The sequence below is a fragment of the Gavialis gangeticus genome, unplaced genomic scaffold, assembly GCF_001723915.1.
Source record: "Gavialis gangeticus isolate Ggan-Ray unplaced genomic scaffold, GavGan_comp1, whole genome shotgun sequence".
NCBI classification, from domain to species: domain Eukaryota; kingdom Metazoa; phylum Chordata; order Crocodylia; family Gavialidae; genus Gavialis; species Gavialis gangeticus.
This window is the reverse complement of record NW_017728993.1, coordinates 10278040-10286682: the sequence shown is the minus strand read 5'-3', so window position 1 is coordinate 10286682 and position 8643 is coordinate 10278040.

Sequence of the window (8643 nt, the reverse complement as noted above, 5' to 3'; positions counted from 1 at the left end):
CAAAAAGGATGTGGAGAAGCTTGAGAGAGTCCAGAGAACAGCCACGTGCATGATCAGAGGTCAGGAAAACAGACCTTACGACGACAGACTGAGAGCTATGGGGCTCTTTAGCCTGGAAAAGTGCAGGCTCAGGGGTGATCTGATGGCCACCTATAAGTTTATCAGGGGTGACCGCCAGGATCTGGGGGAACGTTTGTTCATCAGAGCACCCCAAGGGATGACGAGGTCAAACGATTATTAACTACTGCGAGACCGTTTCAGGCTGGACATAAGGAAGAATTTCTTTACTGTCCGAGCCCCCAAGGTCTGGAGCAGCCTGCCATCGGAGGTGGTTCAAGCACTTACATTGAACACCTTCAAGAGAAATTTGGATGCTTATCTCGCTGGGATCCTATGACCCCAGCTGACTTCCTGCCCCTGGGGCAGGGGGCTGGACTCGATGATCTTCTGAGGTCCCTTCCAGCCCTAATGTCTATGAAATTTAAGTAGTAATGTCTTTGAGTATGCTAGATCATTCATTTCTTTTAGGAAATTATCTTCTAATCCACAATGCATATTTTTCTTTAAGATCCAAGTTGTGGGAAAGTCCTAGAGTAGGTCTTTAAATTTTACAAGAGCCAGATCAGTGACAAGGACACCGGATTCCTCTGGAGGAAGTAGGTTACTTGGTCTCTCCTTAGGATGAGATCAAAGGAGTAATTTCCTGTAGCAGATATAACTCTCTATTGGAAAACAAATTTCCAGTTGAAAAAAGCTCAAGGAAAGTAGAGCATATGGAGAATGGGCTGCCAGATAATGTGGAACAATCCACCTAGTTTAGTTATTGAGTCACCTGTCACCATGGTAGCTAAACTCCCTAGAGGGGGACATATAAGAATATTAATTGCATCTTTATATCAACCAGCCAGAAGGGGGAGCTGATAGCCAGGCTGTAAAAACTCAGCGGGCCAAATTAATTCCTGGTGTAACTCAATTGACAATATGCAGACTAGATATATGACCACTTGGGTACACAGAAATTTAGAACTTTACTTTGTTTCTTTCACTATGAAGTTACTGAACATCAGAGATTAGTTTGGCCCGGGATCTGTCAAGACAGATGCATAAAACTGTAGTAGTAGTAAACACGTATTGCCTGTTAGGAGAACGTAGCGGTGTAGGCAGCCGAGTCAAATATGTGTGCAAAGGAGGAAGGCAGACGTTGGGAAGTGTTGGGAGAACACAAAAGAAGCATTATGGGGAGTTGAAAACTGAAGCAAAAACAGGTGGCCAGATGAAAAGTGTTGGAGTTGAAGGAGTTTGTATTATATTAATACATTGTGCTAGGTAAAAAATGTGGAAATTATATGCACTTTTTTGGTGGATATTTGTCAGATCTGTCAGTATTGACATCATCCATGAGCTTAAGAAAACAAATTCTTATTTCAGTCCAGACATCTGCACGTCATTTCTGGATGTTGTATTTATAAAGGAAGTGAAATGCCAAACTTTTTAAAGCCATTAAAGCTATGTGTTACAAGCTATACATTGAGTAAACGTATATAGATTAATCACCTGCTACTTGGCAAGTGCTGCTTTTGTATTTGTCTGGCATTTTGAATTATTTGTTGACTGTTTCAAAAGTTATTTTTTTCCAGCTGACATTTTCTGTTTTGCAGTGTTAAAATTATACTGTTTCATAATGAAGTTGGAAATGAAAGCGAAGCTAACATGGGACTTACCTAAAGCTGAATGTGGTAATTTGTAAACAGATGCCACTACTAAGTGCTTAAATTAGATAATAAATGGTACCTATCTCATGAAGGCCTTGCACTCCATTTACTGTGGTGTGCAGTCTGGGATTTTTTGTGCTTTTAGGATCTTTTAGGGATGCAATTTGCTTGTGAATCTTGCACAACTGTCACTGGTTCAATGCAGGCTTAAAGGGATTAGTTTGTTTCTAAAGGGTCCCAAGTGGATTTTTTATTAACCTTTTGGGTAATAAACATTTATCTCATTTTTACAGCAGCATTTAACACTATCTATTTATGGCCAAATATCTGCAAATCCATTACACAAGCTGAAAATGCACCTGCTTCAGAAAAAAGGCTCTCTGGAGAATCCACGGCAGGCGCTGATAATTGTAAACAAAACAAAACAAGAGCCCATAAAATAAAAACGAAAGTATTACCTTGAGCATCATGTCTTACAAAATGACTTTACTTTGAACGTAAACCCAATTATTATCATAACATGTCTATAAAAACAGGATAAGGGAACTCTAGGATGATTGTTTGATCTAAAATTGAGGAAGATGGTCACATGCACATGGCAGATTGGCTGTCTGGGACATTGTGTGTGTTATCAATGAAAACCCTGCTATTGTGTGCTTATTGTGTGGCATCTATGGTCTGCGGAACTATAGTCTGTCTAGTCTATTATCACTTTATAGCCTCCCAAAGTGTGTTAGGTGCTTCATGTGGAATAAAAAATGATATAGCCCCTGTCTCATGAGCTTAAACCTCAAGGATGTACTTGAAAGAAAAAGTGAGGGTGACAAATGAACAAGGGTGATTAAGTAGGGAGCGGATACAGCAACAAAGACAAGGAATTCAGCAACGAGACCCTGTGGTTCCCCAAGAAAAATATAGAAGCACCTTGGCAATTTTGACACACTTTGAATGTTGGCCTATATGTCTCGAGGAAGATGAAAGCAGGAATGGATATTGCTGGGTCATACAACAGTGGCATAATTTGGCTCAGGTGGAGCACATGGTTAAAAATCGTGTTCCTCAGGCCAGCTCAGGTTGGGATTGTAACGAGGAAGAATGAAATAATATCAGATAGAAATTTCAAAACAGAGGGAGCATATTGGGCACTTACATTTTGTTCATCTTCAGGGGGAGCCTGGCATCCAGCACCCATAGGGACTGTTGAAGGAAGTGCACGTCCTCTCGGGGCATGCCCTGAGTGAATTGGGCACTCAGAATAATTTTGCACCACTGAAGTACTATTGTACAGCATCTTTGGCATTACAGAACCAGTCACATTGCTCCTGATACAGCAAGATACTTAAGCATGTTCATCCAGGTGTCTTCTCATGTGTTTGAAGGCAAGTGAAACAGGAACACAGGGAGGAAGATGGTAGTAGCCACAGGCTTTAAAAGAAGGACAGGACTGGGAATGATCCAAGTGATATGATGGCACTCTTCCTATCAGAACTGATTGGAACTTACATTTTGAGGTCTTTTTGTTCAAATTCAGTCAGAGGTTTAGACTATTAACAGGGAACACTGAGATTGTACCCATTGACATATATCGGGTTGTAAGAAAAGGTAACATTTTTACATAACGGACGCTAGCAATTTGTTAGCACTTAAGTTTTCCGCATCAGATTTTGTTATGTCACATTATGTTAGTTAACCAGCACACTCATCCGAGATGTAATATAACATGCATCACAATAGAAGGCACACTACAATCTCTGTGGTTTGATACACGCTCGTGGTTATCATCAGCTATCATGGCAGGTATTTTGACAAAATACCTAACAATCTGAACCTTTTGTTCCCTGTACGATAAAAATAAGGGGCAGAGAAATGACATCATTGCAGCATGAAAGAATGAAGCCCTCTTTTTGCTGGCCTGATCACATTAATTATGCTAAATAGCTGAAAAGAGAGAGAAATGAAACAGAATTATCCCTTCAAATGATGCTTGCGGCAAAGCCAGAAATGAGACCACTTTGGAGTTGTCCCGTCACATTTACAAACCAGAAGCTCATGCCGTTCCTTCTGGCTCTGGCTGGCACCAGTTTTAGTTACTGGTATGGACTTCTGCAGGAGAATCACAGCAGAGGGGAGTGCAGGGTGCAAGCTGTGAAACTCTGGGATGCGGTTATTGCTAAAGAAGCAGTTCCTTTAAGAACTTTCAGCAGTTGTTAACTCTGATTTCTTGGATTCAGAAGTTTTGTGTCATTTATAATGTCATTTACATAATGTGATTTTTGTACAGGGAGGCTGGGTTCATTCATTCTGAGACCTCTCAGATCTGTATAGAATAGATAGATACTTCGAGCTAAGCTTTACATCATTTTCACCTATGCAGCCCGAAGGAAGCTATCAAGTTGAGCAACTATCATTTGTTGGGGTATTATTTATTTTAACACATTAATCTCCAATAGCAAAGTAAATTACAACAAGAAATACCCTTTTAAAAATGTAAATGGCAGTCTTACCCACTCCTGCTGTGCTTTGCAGGCAAATCAATGACCTGGCATGATCAACATTATCAAAGGCAATTCATCACAACAATATTAGCACAGACAGCTGGGTTGCAGTACTAATCCTATTGGCTTCAAGCTTCCAAAGCCACATTGACTTCAGTGGGGTTAGGATTTTACCTTAGTCTTCATCCAACAGCAGAGCAGTGCCTCTCAAGTAGCCTCTATGTTTTACCCAGATCTGCACCCCATTGGTGACGTGATCAAGGGAATCTGAGACATCTTGCTACTATGACAGCTGTCTCATCACAGCCCTGCAAGTAATCTCCACCAAAAATGGTAGGCAAGAAACCAGATTGCCTATGTACAAACTGACAGCATCACAGAGGGGGAAAAAGTCATGAAGTAATGCTATGCAATGGCTTCCTTTATTTCATTTCCTGTACTCTGCCTTCCCTTGAAATCTGTGGACAACCAGTATGAGCAATAAACCTAATTTTTGCATACATCACTCAGGAAATGCAACTAATTAAAAAGTACAATCTGTGATAGGAAATATTTGTAAGATCTCTATGTCACTGGTTCAATAGTCAACCAGGAAAGATGTAATGTGGCAAAGTGAAATGATGAATGCACCAAATGTAAAAATGATATTGCAGTAGAAATGTTTCTAATTCATAAGGAATAATCATAATATCTAGGTCTTATAAATCGCATTTTATCCAAAAATCTCTAAGTGCTTTAGAAGTGTTAGCAGGTTTTATCATCATCACTTTCTAAATGGGGAAGCTGAGGCAAATTATTATTAACTAATTTACTTAAAGGCCTACAGTATATTTGAGGCAGGATGATGATTATAATCAAGGTCTGCTGCCTTCTCCTACTTGTTTGTGTTTGAGTGACTCTACAGAACTGGCTGACAGGGTAAATGAGATCAATGACAGAGATCCCAACATCTCAAAAGCTCTTTCTTCAGTTTGGAGTTGACCCTTTGCTGAACGTGAAACAACTTTAAGGCCTGCTGACAGTGGTTTCTCTGCTGAAATAAACAGGATAAAGCCTTTCAGCATCATTATACAGAAAATACTCAAGGCATGGTGGAGTGTTTGCTGTGGTGTTACCGCGTCTCCAGGACTAATATGATTACTTAGCCAGTGATGCAGTATGTCACAAAAGACACGTCTACCAGTAACTAAGGGCCTTGTTACATGTTGCGCTTTCATTTGCGGATCACTGTTAGGGCCTTGTTACCCCAGTATTGTAAGCCACACACATGTTGATCGGTGCTAGTGCTAGCTCAGATTTGGAACAGTCAAATTTCAGGACAGTAGGAGCTTGGAGGACTGAAAGGTAAGAATCCTCCCACCCATTCCTGGCTTCCTTCCTACCCCCCCTGGGGCTTCCCTGGTTACCTCACACCCCCACAGCTGCCCCTCTGCCCTTCTCTGCCAGCTCCACCCCCTCCTACGTGTAGCTGCAGAGCTGTCTGTCCCAAGGGAGCAGGCAGGGAAGGGTTAACCTGCCTGCCCGGCCATTTCCTTTTGGACTAATGTTATGCATAAACCTACCTTTGGGGTAGTAGGTGGGCTCCCCAGGTGGTTGTCCCTAATATGTCCTCCATAGGAGGTCTGTATTGAGCAGATTTTTGGTGTTAGGAGGTGGAACTGGAGCTTGCTCCATCCCCTCCATGCATCAGCCTGGTATTACAGTGCTTCCAGGAGCGGTGCAATAAACGGGAAAAAAAGCTCTTCCTGGTCCTGAACCTGCCCAGACAGCTGAGCAGCATAAGGAGTGCTTTAAAGCAGCCTCAGGTGTCAATGTGCAGACGGTCCAGGTGTTAAGAGCTCCAGGAGCTGCCCAAAATTACCGTGCAACAAAGCCCCTAGTTTTAGCTCACGTTTGGAGCAGTCACACATTTAGGCCAGCAGAGGCCTTGAGGACAGCAAGGTAAGACTCCCCTCCCCTCCCTTCCCAGTTCAGGCTTCCTCTCTACCCCCTGAGGCTCCCTCTGTTCCCCTCTCACCCCCAGGGCTCCCCTCTGCTCCACGCAGCCCTCATGGCTCACCTGTGCCCTCTGTGTCCCCAGGCTTACTTGTGGCCACCCAGCCCAGACAGCTGCACTGGCAGCAACAGTGTCTGGGGAGATGGGTTCCCCTTTCCTACCTGGTCCCCTGGGACAGACCTGGCATCCACAAGTAAATGGAGAGCTATAGTGGGGAAAGGAGGGGACAGGTGCTGAGCAGGGATCTGGGGCGTGGGGAGGGACAGTGGATCAATCTGAGCTGGTGACTACCCCCATGCTCCTCAGGGTTTTCCTCCTGGTCCCTCACTGTCCCTCCCAGTTTACCCCAGAACAGCATTAGCAGCCACAAGTAACAGGTAGGGAGGGGACCTGTCCGCCCGGTCACCATCACCCCCACTGCTCTGTGGGCTGGGCACAGCCCAGAGAAAAGTAACATCCTGGGGGGAGGGCAGGGGTGCTTACATTAATGTGTAGCCTAGAGTGGACACACACTAGTGTAGCATGAGCTGGGTAGCACAGATCACAGATAAACCTACCCTGGAGTGGCTTAACTTTAAGCTGCCTAAAGGGTGCTTAAAACTAGTTTCCCACTTTAATATGTGGACAATCCAGGGGTTAAAAGCTCCAGGAACAACTTAAAGTTAATGTTTAACAAAATCCTAAGATGGTCACAGTGAGTTACATGAATAGCTAAAGAATGATTCTGGACATGGATGAAAGAGGGAAGCAGTTTTTTAAAAAGGAGAGGTGTCAGAATCAGTATTAGGGCTAACTTATGTAGCCCGGGTACACCCAGGGGGTGTGCCCTGTCCTCCAATAACAGTGGTGGTGGTCAGGCAGGGTGCTTAGGAAGGGGTCAGCTACTAGAGCAGCTTCCTCCCCTCTCTATAGAGCTAGGCTGAAACCAAATACTTAACTATGTACAATTTATTACAAGAATAATTATAGACACTTAATATAAAACATAGAATATTTACAAGGCTTAACATATAATACTATATAGAATATTCCACAACTCACATATAATATCAAATATTAACCAAATAACTGACAACCTATACAACACAATTAACACATAGGGATATTAACCTATATAACCCAAGTAAATTAACAATAATATTTCTTTAAACCTTCAGAAATCACAATACCAACATACACACTGAGACATTAAAACACATAAACTGTATGAACCCCCTTAAAGAATACCCCTAGCCGTATAGCCCTTAACACAACCTCAAAATAGGGAGTGCACTCCGCACCTCCCCGAGGGGTTTTCCTGAAGCCCCTCCCCTTTAGGGCCCTGGGACATGGACACACCCCTCCCGCAATGGAGGGTGGAGGCAGGAGACCCTCCTCACCCTTGTCAGTCTCCCCTGTGGGGCCTGCTTCCCCAGCAACTCACGCTTTCTCTCTGGAGAAGTCAAGGCTTGTCCCCTGGTGGACAGTCCCACAAGAGCCTCTCCCCAGTGGTGCCTTCAGCTCTCCTAAATGGCCTGGCACCCTGCATTGGGCATCCAGGGCTCTCTCACAGGAGCCAGGCAGGCTCTGACTCCCCAGTCTCACACCAGGGGTTCTCCCCTTTCCCAGGCCCTGTTCTGGGCACTGGGCCTAATCCCCATGCACTGATTCATGTGCCACTGAAGCTCAAGCAGGGTCCCGAAGATGGCTGTCTCTGGAGCTCCTCTCTCCTCACCATCCCTCATCATCTCCACTCCAGCCTGCTGAGCACACTCCCCTTTTATACACTTCAGGAGCTCCACCCCTAAAGTTCTCCAGACCTGGCTGGTGCAGTTCTGATTCAGGTCCAGCTCCTCCTTGTCCCCTCCCTTTGGAAAAGGGCGGGGCATTGCTTCCCTTGTGCTGCATCTGGATTGGTGGGTGGGCTCCAGCAATCAAACAGCAGACCCATGATCCTGGGACTCAACCCAAGCTCCGAAAAGGTAAGCCTGCTACACTAACACATTTTTAGTTGAAAAAACCTCATGGCAAGATGACAATATTTGTTGCTGGTAAGAAACAGAGCAAAGCCAGAAAAGGTTTTAAATCACCTACAGGCATTAGTTAGTTATCAAATTCAATGTAAAGAAATATAGTAATAAGACTGGGTCAGGGAGAGAAAACAAGAAACGGGGACACGCTGTTAATTTTCACGTGACATAAAACAAAGAACAGGAGAATGGTGAGAGAATGATTGAAATAAGCCTGTAGGGGCACGTCCAGATGAGCGTGCATGTGCCTCTTGCCCCATCTCAAACCCCTTTGAGGTGGGGCAACAGGCATATGCGGGAATGAAAAAATGTTCCCCACACTGCAAATTTGCCCTGGCCAGCCTGCCCTGGCCAGCCTCTCCCCCTGCCAGCCGCCCTAAGGCCCCCAACCCCTGCCCTAGCCATCCCCTCCCTCCATCAGCCCCCCTGAG